The following is a 19,071-nucleotide window of genomic DNA, read 5'->3' on the forward strand; positions in this document are numbered from 1 at the left end:
GCAATCCTGAAATGCATTTCAACAAGCTCAATAAAAACAGTAATGCCAAGATTTTGAACGAAGTTAGAGTTAATTATAATGCTGATTATAATAAATATGTATTATTATTATTATTATTATTATTATTATTATTATTATATACACTACTGTTCAAAGATTTTTTAAGATTTTTTCTGTTTTTGAAAGAAGTCTCTTATGCTAAAGGTGCATTTATTTGATCAAAAATACAGTAAAAACAGTAATATTTTGCTGTTTTCGAATATCTTTTGATATAAAATGTATGTAATATTCATTTAATAATGCAATTTATTCCTGTGATGGCAAAGCTGAATTTTCAACAGTCATTACTCTAGTCTTTATGGAAGCCTGTTTCTGCCACTAAATAAAAAAATAAAAAGAGTAATTGCGACTTTTTATCTCAGAATTCTGACTTTTTATCTCGCAATTGCCTGATATAAAGTCAGAATTCTGAGATATAAACTCGCAATTGCCTGATATAAAGTCAGAATTGCGAGATATAAATTCGCAATTGCGTGATATAAAGTCATTATAAAGTCAGAATTCTGAGACATACTGAGAATTCTGAGATTTACTGCCATCTAGTGGGCTTAATACTAAAACATCATGTTTCATCAACTTTGTAACTTTGCAACTCAAGTCTGCTGGCTTCACAAAAGGGGGCATTCAAGTGTAGAATCATGCAATTCTGCAAATTACAGTGGAAGTATTTGGTGAATAAAAGTTGTTTTTAACAGAATGAATACACTAATGAATTTGACACAATAATAACAATATAATAGTAATAATAATAAGAATCAGCTGTGGCAGAGGCGCAATAAAACAGACAAAGCTGAAGTGGCACATTTTATACACCAACAGCTTCAGACTTCACGGCAGCACGGCTATCGTTGGATGCACCAGAAATGTTTGATGTCTGGAATTGTTACAGACAGAGAAACTGTCCATCAGTTAATTGCGAGAAAAAAAGTCAGAATTCTAAGATATAAACTCGCAATTGTGAGATAAAAAGTCTTACTCTTTTTATTTTTTTATTTAGTGGCGGAAACGGGCTTCCATAAATCTTCAGTGTCACTTGATCCTTAAAAAATATTTTTATATGCTGATTTGGTGCTAAAAGTAAAATGATCAAGTTTGACACCATTTGTTTTAAAATTCGGTGGAACCATTTCTTTGATGAAAAAGATCAAAAGAACAGCAAGTATTAAAACTAGATTTTTTTGTAACATTATAAATGACTTTACTGTCATTTTCGATCAATTGAATGTGTTCTTGCTGAAAAAAAAGTATTATTATTTAATCTTACTGTCTTTTAAAATATTATATTATATTATATTATATTACATACAGACTATCAATAACATACTTACTTGAGTATTATGCAGTTAGCCTAGCAATTTAATCATGTCAAACATTTAGAAGGCAGCTGTCTATGTAGGCAGTAGGCAGCTCCATAGGTTTTTGGAAAAGAGCAATGCAGTTTACTGTGCAGACATGAGCCCTGCAAAGTGTGCACACTTACTCTCTTACAAACACAGTCACACACATATCAGGTCTGCTTAGAGCACATTGGGACTTCTTGATCATGGAGAAACATTGGAAATTAGATTAGTGCAGCAGCCTTTGTAGTGTAACACACACACACACACACACACACACACACACACACACACACACACACACACACACACACACACACACATACATACATGCCTGTTGTTTTCCTCAGAGTACTCTTTTGTTTTCCTTTTTTTTTTTGACCTGCAGGATGCCGTCTCTGAGCAAATTGAACAGAGCATCAAAGAAACTGTTTATACCCCATACGGCCATTTGTTTACCCAGCGTGCTTCGGTCTTAAAAACAAATCAGTGTCTTGAGCATGGATGTTCTCTCCACTAAAGTGTCTGTTTTGTTTTTTCATTAGTGCAGAAGATAGACTGCTGCTTTGACAGCTATTGCTGTCGCTGATATTATTTTTGTTGACTTTTAAGATGATTGCAAATTTAGCAATTTTCCCTTCAAAAGCATACTGTGATGTCATGTCGTGGTTAAGTATTGGAGTATGTTTATTAATACAGCAGCACTGGTGTCACCGTGTGTCCTATGGAGTGACGCTGTTGTGTCTGGGCAGCACACACCATTAGTCAGACTATACATATCACACAGTAAACAGTAGGGGGCAGTGTTGAACCACACCAGAATCCTCTCACTATCTGAAAACAAGCATGATTCATGTTGTTTCTTTCACGTCGTCTCTGGTTTGGTAGTTACAAACCAGTCTTGCTCCTGTCTTTCATTGCACTCAAATCTCTGTATTGATACTGTATCTCAGGATTGGTATTGGTTCAGAGTCTGAAGTGTCTGAAGTCACAGTGTGTGTATATATATGTGTGTGTGTGTACTTGTTTTGACTATACTTGTGAGGACCAAATGTCCTCACTTATATTGTGAAATACTTTCACAACCCACTAGTGAGGACATTGACTGGTCCTCACTAGTTTTATCTCAGCCAAGAGGTTTTTATTTAAATCTAATGATTGGCAAATGTTTTTGTGATGGGTAGGTTTAGGAGTAGGGGTTGGGGTAGGTGGTAGAAAATATTGTTGACCTGATATAAAATCACTGGAAGTCTATGCAATGTCCTCACTAAGATAGGAAAACAAACCTGTGTGTGAGTGTTTGTGTGTGTGGTGACCTTAGTGACCATCTTATCTACTCATTGGAACCTGCTGTGAAAATAACCATCATCTGCACTCCTGTCTTCTGCAATATTCTGTAATATTCCTTCCTTCCTTCCTTCCTTCCTTCCTTCCTTTGTTGCTTCCACCCTTTTGATTCTGTACTTCCTTCATTCTTCTTTTCACCTTTCTTTTTCTCCTCCTTTAATTTCCTCTTATTTCATTCCTTCTTTTCCTTCCTTCCAACTTTCCTTCTTTTCCTTCCTTTATTCCTTCTACCTTCTTTCTTTTCTTTCTTCCCTTTATTATTTTTGTTTCTTTATTCCTTTATATTCCAAACTCCTTTCCTTTTCCCTTTGTTTCTATGCTTTCTTCATTTCAGTAATTATTTGCCCTCTTTCTTTCCTCCCTTTCCTCCCTTGCTTCATTCTTTTCATTCTTTCTTTTCCCCTTTCTTGTTTCCTTCACATTTTTCGTTCTTCTCTTCGTCATTTCTCATGTAATTTCTTTATTCATATTGCTGCCTTCCCTCCTTCTTCCTTCCCCTTTTCTTTCTTTCTTTCTTTCTTTCTTTCTTTCTTTCTTTCTTTCTTTGCTCTGTTCCTTTCTTTATATCCTTCACATCACCCTCCCTTCCTCCCTTTGATTTTGTGCTTCTTTCATTTTACCATTCCTTTCCTCATTTCCTCCCTCCCTCAAATCCTTATTCTTTCTTCGATTCTTTTCTTTATTCATTTTGCTTTCTTCCCTCCTTCTATTTCGTTTTCTTTCTTGCTTCCTTTTTTTCTTTATTTGCTATTTTGAAAATTCCCCTCTCATACCTGCCCACAATCATTTCAGGTTGCTGATGGAAGTGTTCTGGGAAAAGACCCCCCTCTGGCTTGCACACACACACACACGTCTGTAGCAAAGAAGTTGTCATCCTTTATTATTTTTACTATGTGTCTGTGCCTCTGTGGATTTTAGAATAGTGTTTAGGTGTAATATGTTTGACCTTTTTTCATACTGTCATATAAGTGGATATCGAAGCTCAGGGCTGCCAGTAAGTAATCTTGTCAGAATTGTCTCATGCATGACCCCATCACATCCCCTGCTATGTCACTTCCTGTGTCAAACTGATGGAGAATCCAAAATGGCAAAGGAACCCCTGCTATTAGATTAATCTGTAGTACAAAAGCACCTGTCAAATTAGCTCTCACACCTGACAGACCACCAATGGGGCATGTCAGATGAGCTTCCTGTGCTCCTTAAATCATCTTATGTCAGCACAGTGACATGGAATAAATAATCTTTATGTAAAGGCCAGAACACAACACAGCTACAAGTCCTAAACACACTCGCACAACATACCCATCTGTTACAATGTTGAATGATAAATAAAGTGTTGAATGATGAATTGAGAATAAAGGGAAAGTAGTGTTTTGGTTGTGAAGGAGTTTGCATGTTTTTATAATAGGGCTGCCCTTGACTAAAGGTTGTTCTAGTCGACTAGTAGTTGTTCATTTTTGCGATTAGTCGACTAAATGCACGTGTATATTAATAAGCCACATAAATCATAATAATAACCCTTATACAATAAGGACTGCCCAATGGCCTGGGGCCAGCGTGAAAGACTCTCGGGCCAGTTGGTAGATCTGTCACTTGCCCGATCGGGTCAGGGTTGCATCTTCACAGAAGTTTATAATTTGCACATTTATAGGCCTTGCTAATTTAAATATTCTAGTGCATGTAGACGTGAAAGTGCCCGCGTCTCTCAGTTTGGTACTGCGCTGTGTTATAAGTTTTGTGTGCGCAGCAACACACATTCAAAATGCATGCCCAGAGTGTTGTGTCTCACAATGTACGAACACTCTTTCATGTCTTCCTGAGCTTGCACGGACATATTCACACAAAATTATGTCAAATTGCCCGTCTTGTCGAGTCTGATCATAAACATAGTCGGTTATGTCTTAAGTGAAACATTAGATATGATGCATGTGTAATAGTATATAGGATCCATGCAGTTCTTAAAGTGACAGCAGCCTAATATTCCTGCTGCTGTCTGTTTTTATATTAATCACTCAGAAGACAGACAAAAATCGCTCATTGCTTCAGCTATCAGCTATTCAAGTCATCTGGTGATTTTTTTTTTTTTTTTTTCCCCATATATTGTATAATGTAAGGAGCGGGACAACGGAGTTGGAGATCCACATGCAGGCTTTATTTACAGGAGAGCGTAGTCGTACAGGCAGTAGGTCAAACACCAGCAAACAGAAACAGAAAGGCAAGACAAAAGTGTAGTCCAATACACAGGCAAAGGTCAAGGCAAGCAGCAAACGATCATAAACAAGGAATCAATTTAGGGTCAAAAACACAGGCAAAGTTAGGCAGGACAAGGAACAGATGGAATGCAAACAAAGGGCTAAACAATACTCAGCAATGTGCGTGTATGTTTGAGTGCAGCTTATAAAGTGTCATTGATGGGAAATGTGTGAGTGTGTGATTGGTTCCTAGATGGGGAATTGTGGGAAATGGAGTCCATATGATGACAATAGAACACGGACCCAGGGCACATGTAATATATTGCAATATATATTGCAGAAAAACAAAATACGATATTTTTTTTCCAATATCGTACAGCCCAACTTTTGACTGAATAACTTTAATAAGAGTTAATATATATTTATTCAATGAAGACTATGCAGTGTTATTTTACAGTTAATTACTAGTTCTGTACCTGAAAGCATTGTTTAGACCTAGGCCTACATGCAAAAACCTGAAAAGAACTGTTTATTTAATTTGTTTTTATGTTTTTGCAGGGCAAGTAAAACATTTTTTTGCCCAACATACTGTAATTACCACAAAAACCTGCCGTTAATGATCTGTCCCTCATGGACTGCGTGACTTCGCCATGAGGATTTTTTTCTTCCGTGACTAACAGACTAATACATTTTTTGGTCAACTAAGCCCCTTCTAGTCGACTGATGATTAGTCGAATTCAGCCCTATTATATAATCTTTGAATGAGATAAAATTAAACATATTTGGTTCCGAGCTTATAAAAAGTCTAGGGGTTTATAGGGCTGTGGAAAAAAGAGAAATTATACATTACAGGATGTATAAAAGCAAAATAAATAAATAAATAAATAAATAAATAAAAAATAAAAAAATAATGCTCATGGTTGTGAACCCCAACGTCATGACGTGTGCACACACACACACACACACACACACACACACACACACACACACACACACACACACACACATACACACACAGACCAGCGCACAAGAAGCAGGGCAGGCTAATTTATGGATATGTATTCGTTGCAGTTGAATAAGGTTCAGCATAATTGCTATATCAATCTATTCTCTACATTCCTGGCTGTCTTTGCAGTCACACCCTCCCTTTATCTCACCCAGCATCTGCTTTTCCTTTCCTTTTCTTTATTATTTGTTTATTTATTTATTCTGTTTTTGGATCTTAAGAGAGGACTTACAATGACTTAACATCACTAGGGAGCATTTTTATGGCTTATACTGAACATAACTTCATTGCATATTGAAGGTGTCTGGAGTCAGAAATGGATGGACAAGACATGCATACAAACACCCACACAACACCCACATTAAATCAAAATCTTTTTTTTTTTTTTTTTTTTTTTTTTTTTTTGATCTCTGAAAGTTTCAAATGTATGCCTGTTTTGGGCCTGAGTGTGTGGACTTTAGGATTAGAGTGGATTAAACAGACACAGCAGTGGGTTTACTAGTGCATGCCTAGTTCCTCAGACCTAGGCTTTTGGTCCTCTTTTTCCTGCAGAGGAGCCAAACCCCTTCACAGAGGTTACCCAAAATCAATAGCTGTCTCTCTTTCTGTGTGTTGAACATATTTAGTTATTTATAGGCCAAAGAGGAGCTCCCCTTCATCTCGACTACAGTATGGTTCTTCGAATAACAGACATTAGAAACATTCGCAGTTGCATTGATGCTGTGGTTTGTAGGTTTTTTTCCCCTAACCGACTAATACTGAATGTTCTTATATTATTAAAACATCTCAGCTTTAGATGGCATGCCTACAGACCACCCACAGTCCATTTTTAAAGCAACAATTTTTTTTTTAATCTCGAAATAGCAGTTTCAAAATCATTCTGATAGTACACTGACTTCTAATAAGGCAAAAGGTTTCCGTTTCTTTCCTTTCCTTCAAATTTAAAACTTGCTTTATTTTTTGACATGAATCTAGGGCTGATTGATTTTGGTATATAATCTAATTGTGATTTTCTTTTTTTTTTCTTTTTTTTCTTTTTTTTTACCAATATTGCAATTTTGATTTAAAATGTGATTATTTTTAAGCACTTTATCTTCTGTATTATTTGACATAGACAAACAATAAGTTATTGTATAGTAGGACTGGAAATCTTTAGGCACCTCACAATCCGATTCCGATTCTGGGAGTCACGGTCCAATTCCAAAACAAACTTTATGAAAAATTATTTTACGGAAGGTTCGAGTGGTGTGTGCGAGTGTGAGGAATTGGAAGCAAGCAGAATACATCATCACACATCTGTGGTTAAAAACTAAGCTCAGAATTTATCCAGAAACCTTGGAGAGAGAATCTTCTCTCCCACTCCTATTGTATGACCAACACAATATTAGATAATGTAATGTATGTCTGAGTGAAACGGTTTCTCAAACAAGACAAAAAAGTAGCCCAGGACTTCTGGAATTTATTGGATGGTTGTGTGCTATTACTGTGATCTCATGTGAGTGACAGGTTGTCCCTCCCTTGTATTAGTAAACTCATCTTAAGAGAAGAGAACATATAGGTGCTGGTCATATAATTAGAATATCATCAAAAAGTTGATTTATTTCACTAATTCCATTCAAAATGTGAAACTTGTATATTATATTCATTCATTACACATAGACTGATATATTTCAAATGTTTATTTCTTTTAATTTTGATGATTATAACTGACAACTAAGGAAAATCCCAAATTCAGTATCTCAGAAAATTAGAATATTGTGAAAAGGTTCAATATTGAAGACACCTGGTGCCACACTCTAATCAGCTAATTAACTCAAAACACCTGCAAAAACCTTTGAATGGTCTCTCAGTCTACTTCTGTAGGCTACACAATCATGGGGAAGACTGCTGACTTGACAGTAGTCCAAAAGACGACAATTGACACCTTGCACAAGGAGGGCAAGACACAAAAGGTCATTGCAAAAGAGGCTGGCTGTTCACAGAGCTCTGTGTCCAAGTACATTAATAGAGAGGCGAGATTCACAAAGAGTGGACTGCAGCTGGAGTCAGTGCTTCAAGAACCACTACACACAGACGTATGTCTTCTGCTGGTGTTGGTCCACTGTGTTTTTTGAGGTCCAAGGTCAACGCAGCCGTATACCAGGACGTTTTAGAGCACTTCATGCTTCCTGCTGCTGACCAACTTTATGGAGATGCAGATTTCATTTTCCAAAAGGACTTGGCACCTGCACACAGTGCCAAAGCTACCAGTACCTGGTTTAAGGACCATTGTATCCCTGTTCTTAATTGGCCAGCAAACTCGCCTGATCTTAACCCCATAGAAAATCTATAGGGTATTGTGAAGTGGAAGATGCGATATGCCAGACCCAACAATGCAGAAGAGCTGAAGGCCACTATTAGAGCAACCTGGGCTCTCATAACACCTGAGCAGTGTCACGGACTGATCGACTCCATGCCACGCCGCATTGCTGCAGTAATTCAGGCAAAAGGAGCCCCAACTAAGTATTGAGTGCTGTACATGCTCATACTTTTTATGTTCATACTTTTCAGTTGGCCAAGATTTTTAAAAATCCTTTCTTTGTATTGGTCTTAAGTAATATTCAAATTTTCTGAGATACTGAATTTGGGATTTTCCTTAGTTGTCAGTTATAATCATCAAAATTAAAAGAAATAAACATTTGAAATATAACAGTCTGTGTGTAATGAATGAATATAATATACTAGTTTCACTTTTTGAATGGAATTAGTGAAATGAATCAACTTTTTGATGATATTCTAATTATATGACCAGCACCTGTACAATTGACTACAGAGGGACTTAAAGGATTAGTTCACTTTCAAATGAAAATTAGCCCAAGCTTTACTCACCCTCAAGTCATCCTAGGTGTATATGACTTTCTTCTTTCTGATGAACACAATCAAATAAATATTAATAAATATCCGGACTCATCCGAGCTTTATAATAACACATTATGAAGTAAAATATTCTTCAAAAAGCTTACGCTGTACGTCCTACGCCTTCCCTATTCAACTTACAGAACAAACGGAACTGGCGTCGCGTCAGTACAGAACGTACAGTGTAAACTTTTTGAAGAATACGGAAGGCAGTCTGGTGGAAGCTAGATATTTTACTTCACTTGTTAAATATGGATATTTTTTTTACACAAACGCATCGCTTCACTTCAGAAGTTTATTAACCCACTGGAGCCGTGTGGAATGTGTTTATGATGGATGGATATGGATGAAGACACTTTCTTCAGCTCATACTCGTTTGGTAACCATACTGCTATTATAAAGCTCGGATGCATAAGAATATTTATTAATATTTGTACAATTATGTTCATTAGAAACAAGAAAGTCATACACACATAGGATGGCTCGAGGGTGAGTAAAGCTTGGGCAAATTTTCATTTGAAAATGAAGTAATTCTTAAAAAAAAAAAAAAAAAAAAATTACAAAGATGTTATTTTTATGCCAATTTCAGATTTACCACCCTTAAATGTCATTTTAAAACAAAATAAACTATGCTTAGTCCATTTACATAATGGTCTGGGTGGTTCTTGGACACTTTATATATATACATATAAAGACTGCTGGACCTGAGTATTGTTAATAAGAGGTTTGGATGCTGACCCCCAGCAGCCATCTAATAAAGCTGTCTGGTCTCACGCTGTTCTTATGCAATGCAGCAGGGATTCTTTTAAAAGTGTTTCCTGTCTGAGACAGCTCTTCAAACGTCATTGAAAGGGGTGATACTGCTTTGCACAAAGAATGCATTTGATGCTGGCACATGCTTTCTGCTGGTTAAGATGCAGCTGAATAATGTACAAAATGTAATTTCTTTTCTTTTTGTTTTTTTTTATAAGATAAGTTTGGTCTATTGAAGTGTCTTGTCTGCAAAACGTCGCTGTTGACTTGCCATATAAATTGGGTCAGTGAGTTTTTTTTAAATAAAATTAATATTTTTATTCAGCAAGGATGCATTAAATTGATAAAAAGTGACAGTACAGTTAATATATTTACATTGTTACTACCATTTGTAACACTTTACTGAAAGCTTTACTGAAAGCACTTTATGTAAAATGCATTATAAAGATACTCATAATGTACTGTACATTATAATGCATTATATTTTTTCAAAATTTAATTTCTATTTCAAATAAATGCTGTTCTTTTGAACTCTTATCTAAGAATCCTTAAAAATAATATATCGCAGTTTCCACAAAAAAAATATTAACCTTCAAGATTGCTATATATACATTAATGTGTGTGTGTGTGTGTAATAATGAATAGAAATTACAAAAATTTTGAAGACTTTTGAACTCTTAAGTCACAATTAAAAATGGCTGAGGCTGAATTTTGGTTGACCTCACAGTGTCTCTTGTGTAAAACCAGCACGACTTGTTCCATATGTAATTCTTTTCAGAGTGGATATTGTAACCTTCAGTGCATGGCACACTCATTAGCATTCAATGGATACCACTATATTCTTAAGGCCTCCATGTGATGGGTTAGCTTTCACATATTTGCCTTGAAGTCAAGGTCATTTGTTCAAGGATTACAGGAAGTCAGTGTACCCACTCATATGTTTCGGAACAGCCATTGAGCTGAGACCAGAACGAGTGCGGAGCCTAGGCCAATGCTAAACCTTCCTGAACCGAGTGAGGAGAAGAGATTGGGCAGGGATATTGAGCTGACTGCTTGGTTCTTGCCAAATGCAAAATGCAAATGCAGCTTCTTTTCCTGGCAGCATGTCCAAGGCTTCTTTGTGAAAGTTTCCCATGTCTCTTCACCAACCCAGGTAAAGAAACTTTGTTCAGGAATATGTGCGGGCCCCCCCTGGGATGCTAGACAAAACCTGGAATAGAGATTACAAGCACCGCAGCACAATTTTATCTCCTTTTTGCAAAGCTTTTTTTCTTCAACGACTACAGTAATGCAAAATATCATGCACCCTGCGGTCACAACGGAAATCTAAACCTCCAGTTAAGGCTTTTTTATTCAATACATATGTTTTAGAATATTTAACAGGAAGATATAGAAGGGAAAATCTTTCTTGAGTTCCATGTTGAACAAAACCAGAAATTCGGTCACAACGTAAATCTAAAAACCTCCAGTTAGGTTTTTTTTTTTTTTTTTACTCCAAATGTATGTTGTAGAATATTTATCAGAAATACAGAAGCAAAGCCTTTTTTGAGTTTCATGTTGAATGAAATAAGAAATGATTTATGCTTTTTAGGAGAAAGAGTGCTAACTTTATGGTAACAGTAGGAAATATATTATTGCATTCTGCAGTATATGTCATTTACTACACTTCTCAAGTGTTATATATGACATGTCATCTCATGATGTAGTGTAACATGAAATGACCTCATCTCCTTTTGAATTATTTCAGTTGTATAAATCTGTGGCCTTCCATATCTCTTTTTAGAAGGAATATCAATCACATTTATTGAGGTTTGCCCAGTGTGTTGATTGCTATTGATTCAGTTGACATGTTCAAACTGTCTATATGTTTGATATAAGTTCAGGCCATCAGTAGGTTCTAATCCTGAATGAAGATATTCTCAAAGTCTTGTGGGACTGAACATTCCAGCACTCTTGTTTGTAGTGAAGGTGTGAGACCAATATTCTCCCAGACTATATCTGTCGACCTGCCTTCCTGTCTGCCTGTGTCTAGATGACACATTTTAACATGTAAGTTGTTGTGTGTGTGTGTGTGTGTGTGTGTGTCCGAATGTGGGCATTGTCTTTGGGCCAACACTAGTTTTATTGCTTTTCCTGCACAATATCAGCGAGCAAGGCCACATCATCAAGTTGTCATTCCCCAAGCAACACTCATCTCTTGAGTTCACAAACAACACATCCTTCTTTTCCACATTGCTGTCAAACTCACCTCAATACACAGAGGAACCCATGTTGGATACTGTTCTTCTTTCTTCTCATGGCATAGATTTTATTTGATCTAATCAACATTTTTAACATTATTTTACTGTAAGATGTTCAGTGCAGGATTGGCCAAAATTTTGAAATTAAGTATTAAATTGAAATACTGAATTGGACCAATGGGAAGAGGAATTCACTGAATAGTAATCCAGTCTCTCTCTCTCTCTCTATCTATCTATCTATCTATCTATCTATCTATCTATCTATCTATCTAATCTTTTTTTAAATACATATTGCAGTTTTTCTCAGTTGTTTTGGCACATTTCTCATATCATCCTTAAAATTTGCAAAACTGTATGTTCATTTCTTGAAATAATTTGTACAAACAGCACAACATATTGGATTACCTGCAAAAGCCTGTAACTTGCGCAGAATCCTTAGTTCATCTCTCAAAAGCAAGTATTTATGACAAGTCCTTGTGTCATTGTTCTCGAACAAGATAGTAAAAATGCTTAGCCATGTTGTCAATATAACAGTGATTAATATTTCAGATGTAGCCTAAACTATGGCTATGGTTTTTATGACAGTGAACAAATGACTGTAAAATGTCCTTGTGATAAAGAAAAAAGACGACCATATATACATACACTGTGTGTGTGTATATATATATATATATATATATATATATGTTTTGCCTACCTACCCTTCTACCACACATCCTTACTCCTCTTCTTCTTCCCTACTGTTGACCCTGTTTTTAGGGCCCAAGCGAAAATTCGCGCAGGGCCCTCTTGTTCTTCTAAGGATTATTATTATTAGGGCCCAAGCGAAAATTCGCGCAGGGCCCTCTTGTTCTTCTAAGGATTATTATTATTTTTTTTTTTTTTTTTTTTTTTTTTTTATTTTTTTCCGTCTTCCGGGGCTTTTTGGGGGCCTTAACATGCTCAAAAACTCTTGAAAATTGGCACACACATTGGAATCCGCGGCCATTAGGACGCCGGAGAGGCTGGTACCCGGGCGTGGCAGGGGGGCTCGACAGCGCCCCCTTGAAAAAAGTCTGAAAATTTGGTCCATATATTAAACACGCTTGCACGTATTAGTATGAAACTCAGTACACATATAGACCTCATCGGGCCGAACAACTTTCGTGCTCTAAGTTAAACACCACGCCAACAGGAAGTCAGCTATTAAGGGTTGTTTGAAAAACGCATGCTCTGGAATTTGATATACTCCTCCTAGACGATTAATCCGATCGCCACCAAACTCGGTCAGCATGAAGTCAAGACACTGATGATTAAAAATTGCCAGGGGATTTTTGATATCTCGAACGGTTTGGCCGTGGCGAGGCAACGAATTTATGGCGAGAAAAAGGAAACAGGAAATGTGTTATAACGTCTGCATACATATATTGATCTTTATGAAACTTCACGAGTGTGTTCGTTATAGGAGTCTGATCACATGGATGTGACTATTGTGAGTCAAAGTTATAGCGCCACCAACTGGCAGCAGGAAGTGTATCACTTTTTGAAATGTTTTGAGATCACCCTCTTATTTTTACCTGATTTGCTTCAAACTTCATCAGTGTAATGTCAATACACAGCAGATGTAGACCTATGACAGGATTTTTGATATTTGAAATATTGTTGCCATGGCAACAGGTCAAACTGTAATAATATTCTTGAGTGTTTTTGAGGCTCTTAACATGCTTCAAATTGCATGAAACTCGACACACACATCAATATTGTCAACCAGTAGACATGGACAAAGCCATAGAAATGGGCGTGGTGGAGGGGCTCAGTAGCGCCACCTTTTGACAAAAGTGGGGGGGTTAGTTTTTCCTACAATCACCAAACTCGGTACACATATTGTTCTCATCAAGCCGGACAATTTTCTAATTTACATTCATTAGCTCCGACCAACAGGAAGTCAGCTATTTTGGTTTGAATGTTAATTTTTTGAAAAAACAGGCTATGAATTTTATACTACTGCTCCTACAGGGTTTATCCAATTTACACCAAACTTTTTTTAACTTGTTGCTAACACATTGAAGTTGTTTAATTGCAAACGGATTTTGGATATCTCAAACGGTTTGGCCGTGGCGAGGCAACGAATTTATGGCAAGAAAAGGGAAACAAAGTGTTATAACTTCTGCATACATTAATTGATTTTGATGAAACTTCGGCTTAGTCTTCGTTGTACAAGGCTGATCACATGGATGTGACTATTGTGATTCAAAGTAATAGCGCCACCAACTGGAAGCAGAAAATGTGTCACTTTTAGCATACATTGAGATCACCCTCTTATTTTTACCTGATTTGCTTCAAAATTCATCAGAATAATGTTAAAACTTGGCACATGTAATACTTTGAAAATGGGCAGGGAGGAGGGGCTCTATAGCAGCACCTTGTAGTGCAGTAAATGTGGAGCGAATTTGACATAGTCCTTTGATGTTTAACCGTTTTAAATGCCTATTGCCCGCTGTGCACAGTTGCCCTGAAGCCACCGGGGTGGCGGTGCCACCGGGCTTGGGCCCGCCATCGCTGCTCGCAGCTATATTTTTATTTATTTATTTTTTTTTTCCGTCTTCCGGGGCATTTTGGGGGCTTTAACATGCTCAAAAACTCTTGAAAATTGGCACACACATTGGAATCCGCGGCCATTAGGACGCCGGAGAGGCTGGTACCCGGGCGTGGCAGGGGGGCTCGACAGCGCCCCCTTGAAAAAAGTCTGAAAATTTGGTCCATATATTAAACACGCTTGCACGTATTAGTATGAAACTCAGTACACATATAGACCTCATCGGGCCGAACAACTTTCGTGCTCTAAGTTAAACACCACGCCAACAGGAAGTCAGCTATTAAGGGTTGTTTGAAAAACGCATGCTCTGGAATTTGATATACTCCTCCTAGACGATTAATCCGATCGCCACCAAACTCGGTCAGCATGAAGTCAAGACACTGATGATGAAAAATTGCCAGGGGATTTTTGATATCTCGAACGGTTTGGCCGTGGCGAGGCAACGAATTTATGGCGAGAAAAGGGAAACAGGAAATGTGTTATAACGTCTGCATACATATATTGATCTTTATGAAACTTCACGAGTGTGTTCGTTATAGGAGTCTGATCACATGGATGTGACTATTGTGAGTCAAAGTTATAGCGCCACCAACTGGCAGCAGGAAGTGTATCACTTTTTGAAATGTTTTGAGATCACCCTCTTATTTTTACCTGATTTGCTTCAAACTTCATCAGTGTAATGTCAATACACAGCAGATGTAGACCTATGACAGGATTTTTGATATTTGAAATATTGTTGCCATGGCAACAGGTCAAACTGTAATAATATTCTTGAGTGTTTTTGAGGCTCTTAACATGCTTCAAATTGCATGAAACTCGACACACACATCAATATTGTCAACCAGTAGACATGGACAAAGCCATAGAAATGGGCGTGGTGGAGGGGCTCAGTAGCGCCACCTTTTGACAAAAGTGGGGGGGTTAGTTTTTCCTACAGTCACCAAACTCGGTACACATATTGTTCTCATCAAGCCGGACAATTTTCTAATTTACATTCATTAGCTCCGACCAACAGGAAGTCAGCTATTTTGGTTTGAATGTTAATTTTTTGAAAAAACAGGCTATGAATTTTATACTACTACTCCTACAGGGTTTATCCAATTTACACCAAGCTTTTTTTAACTTGTTGCTAACACATTGAAGTTGTTTAATTGCAAACGGATTTTGGATATCTCAAATGGTTTGGCCGTGGCGAGGCAACGAATTTATGGCAAGAAAAGGGAAACAAAGTGTTATAACTCCTGCATACATTAATTGATTTTGATGAAACTTCGGCTTAGTCTTCGTTGTACAAGGCTGATCACATGGATGTGACTATTGTGATTCAAAGTCATAGCGCCACCAACTGGAAGCAGAAAATGTGTCACTTTCAGCATACATTGAGATCACCCTCTTATTTTTACCTGATTTGCTTCAAAATTCATCAGAATAATGTTAAAACTTGGCACATGTAATCCTTTGAAAATGGGCAGGGAGGAGGGGCTCTATAGTGGCACCTTGTAGTGCAGTAAATGTGGAGTGAATTTGACATAGTCCTTTGATGTTTAACCGTTTTAAATGCCTATTGCCCGCTGTGCACAGTTGCCCTGAAGCCACCGGGGTGGCGGTGCCACCGGGCTTGGGCCCGCCATCGCTGCTCGCAGCTATATTTTTCTTGTTGTTCTTCCATTATCAGAAATTGTAACTCTTGTGTTGTACTCTGTCTATATATGCTTTCCAGTTGAAGATTCATGACATGCATCTTTTAGCTGCTTTAGAGAACTGGTTGTGTCATTGGTTGATCTAATGCTTTACATTTCCCTGAATACATCAGTGAAATTCAGGATTCACCTGCAAAATTCATCAATTCAGGACACATTTACAAAAGACTAATAGAAATGTATAGATAATATACTTGACATTATGATAACTAGGTCAACCATTTTGCATTCAATGACTTGTGCGATGAACTAATGAATATATGTTTTGAGGGGTAAGAATATTCAACAGAGAACCATATAACACATTTTGAGCAACATGACATTAGCAATTGATAATGTAGGAAATAGCAGACAATTGTACACAGTGCTTCCCACACATAGACTTTACCTGGGCGGGCCGCCCAGGTATATTAACAGCCACCCAAGGATATTTGGTCATACATTTTTGATTTTATTGTATTTATCTACTTTTACTTTTTTATCCGCCCGAGATAATGAAACCATCCACATTCGATTTAAAGGCCGTTCACATTTCGCGTCTAAAAACGTGTGGAAAACGCCAGCCGCGGCACTTTCTCCTCTTTTCAAAAGCACTTGTTGCTAAGCAACCATGAGCCGCATTCTTCATGAAAACGAATACGTTTCAGCAAAGGATAAATGTATTTCCAGACCTTGCATTAGCTTTACTACTAGATTATACTACTACTTATAGAGATGAGAAATAAAAAAACCCGCCCTGTACAGGTATGATCTGCTGTTAGTCCATCTTGGCAGAGCTTTCGATCTCTATTTGAGTGCGTCTGTTCTGCGTCTACATTTAAAATAACGAACTTGAGCTCGCAAAAGACGCGACATGTGAACGGCCCCTAACTAGATATTGGAAATTCTCCCCTCGCTCTACGCGGTTCGTACTTGCTCGTTCAGTGTGTGTGAGAACTGTTTACGCCCACTGACAATCCTACATGTGCTGCAAAGACCCTCAGAGACGCGGTGGATATTTCACAGACAACGGCCTGGTGAGCACACGCGTGTTTATAAGAGCAGTTGGACACATCCAGAAAAATAAATGGATCTCTATGGGTCCTCTGCTGGATGTATATGTAATTACACTAAAAATGTATTTCCTACAGATTTGTCTAACCAGCAGATTACAGAATTCTGCCTCTAACACCTAGATCAATAAATTTTGATCATCATTAAAGTGTTTTTTTTTTTCATAAAAATGTAATATTTCATATGCATACACATGGTGTAGTTGAGAAATTTTGCGGTAAATGGATAAAAAAAAAGTACTTCATATCCCAGCATACACAACAGCAACACAGCATAATCTGTATCAAAATGAATTTCAATAAATAAAAATATTTTTAAAAGTCACGCATTATTTGATGTTTGGCACATGTAGTAGATAATTTTTGTGCCGTGGGTAACAGGAGGATTTTCCACCTGGCTACCACCGCAAGTATATGTAAAGCATTTGCAGTTTGTTCAAAAGAATGAGAAACTGCTAATTTTACTTCCATACATTTAAATTTGAATTGCAATTCTTCATTTTGTTGAATGAAAATGTAGAAGGAAGTCTTCAAATGAAGTTCAATTCAAATGGTTAACAACTTTTTTTTTTTTTTACTTGATAGCATTATATTTTCTCTTCAAACTCTCTCTATTTTCAGTGTGGTCTCTGACTTCTAGACACCTCTGTTTTTGTCTTGTATTCCATTCAGGTTGTGCTCGGCATTTAGCAATATGTTCAGATAATAGTATTGCTGGCACTCTGCTAAACTCTCGGTGGACTGGTGTATTATCTAAACAAGTCTAATAAAGCTCTGCTGTGGGTGTTAGCATTTTGTTGCTGCTGGCTGTTCTCTCGGGGGTCTCTGCCATAGGCTTCACTCACTAAACGCATCTTGGCTCCTTTTCTGAGAGTTTTGCAGACTGTTGTTGCCCCAACAGTTCAATTAGAACTTATGGAAATAATCTAGGCAACTGCCAAGACGATTGGCAGGCTTCTCGTCATGTTCCTCAGATGTGTTTTTTCCAAACACAGAGGTGAACTTGAGGGTTAGCGTGAAAATGCCGTTTCGAGAGCTGTTGCTCTCTGGGCTTACGTGTGCTTCAAAGTCTGGGGTTGAGGGGGCGTAAAACTTTCCAGAGTGAGTGACCTCTTCACTTTATCTGGAGGACAGAACGTTCTCCTGACCTCAGTGGCTTTGATATTGTAAATGCACTCACAGGCTAGACTAGCACTTAGCTACAAATGAGATTTTTATAAAAGCTAGTGCTTTTATTGGAAAAATCTCCTATTTCTCTCTCTCCAGTACCCACTGGGGTCTATCAGTATATGGCAGAAGTCCATGTGGTGTGGTTTATAGATGTTACATTATTAGAGACCGCATCTATCACCACCCTAGCCAACAGATGATTGCCGGTGTGTGATCCAATAGATCTGTTGTGTTTGACTGGCTCACTCTCTCTTTCCCCCCAGGCCTTGTGCTGGAGGATCAAAGTCAATATTTAACAGAGAACAGGCTAATGTGGCTCAATATCTTCTGACTGTGGCGTCCTTGAGATCAAAGCAGGACTATGGGACTCCGTTGTTTCTCTAGTGGTGAACACCCTGAAAGCTTTCTGGTTATGGGAACTACATGCCTTAGGGGAAACAATGTAGCTAATACATCAATGTAGTTGTATTTTGCTTCACTTACCTTATTGTTTTTAATCACATTTGTATTATCTATGTCAAAATTAACACATTTACACGCAATTGTTTTTTGATGTTTTGTAACTCATAGCTGATACAAATTCACATTATAACTTTTATTTACACGGCTTTATGCCAAAAGTCTGGCCTTTGATTGTTCGGTTTGCCGACATAAAATGATTGACAACCACTTTGTTTCTGATCACCTGACAGATTTTATTTTTTATTTATTTATTTTTTTCCCAGCTTCGAGAACTGTCACAGA

General features: G+C 37.5%; 1 protein-coding gene across 3 annotated transcripts in view; it reads left to right on the forward strand.

Annotated features, from left to right (window-relative positions):
• Window positions 1-19,071, forward strand: part of LOC125272053 (catenin alpha-2-like) — a 453,892-nt gene that overhangs the window by 95,451 nt on the left and 339,370 nt on the right. The gene's annotated exons all lie outside the window — the stretch shown is intronic.

The sequence above is a fragment of the Megalobrama amblycephala genome, linkage group LG7 (assembly GCF_018812025.1).
Source record: "Megalobrama amblycephala isolate DHTTF-2021 linkage group LG7, ASM1881202v1, whole genome shotgun sequence".
Lineage (NCBI taxonomy): Eukaryota > Metazoa > Chordata > Actinopteri > Cypriniformes > Xenocyprididae > Megalobrama > Megalobrama amblycephala.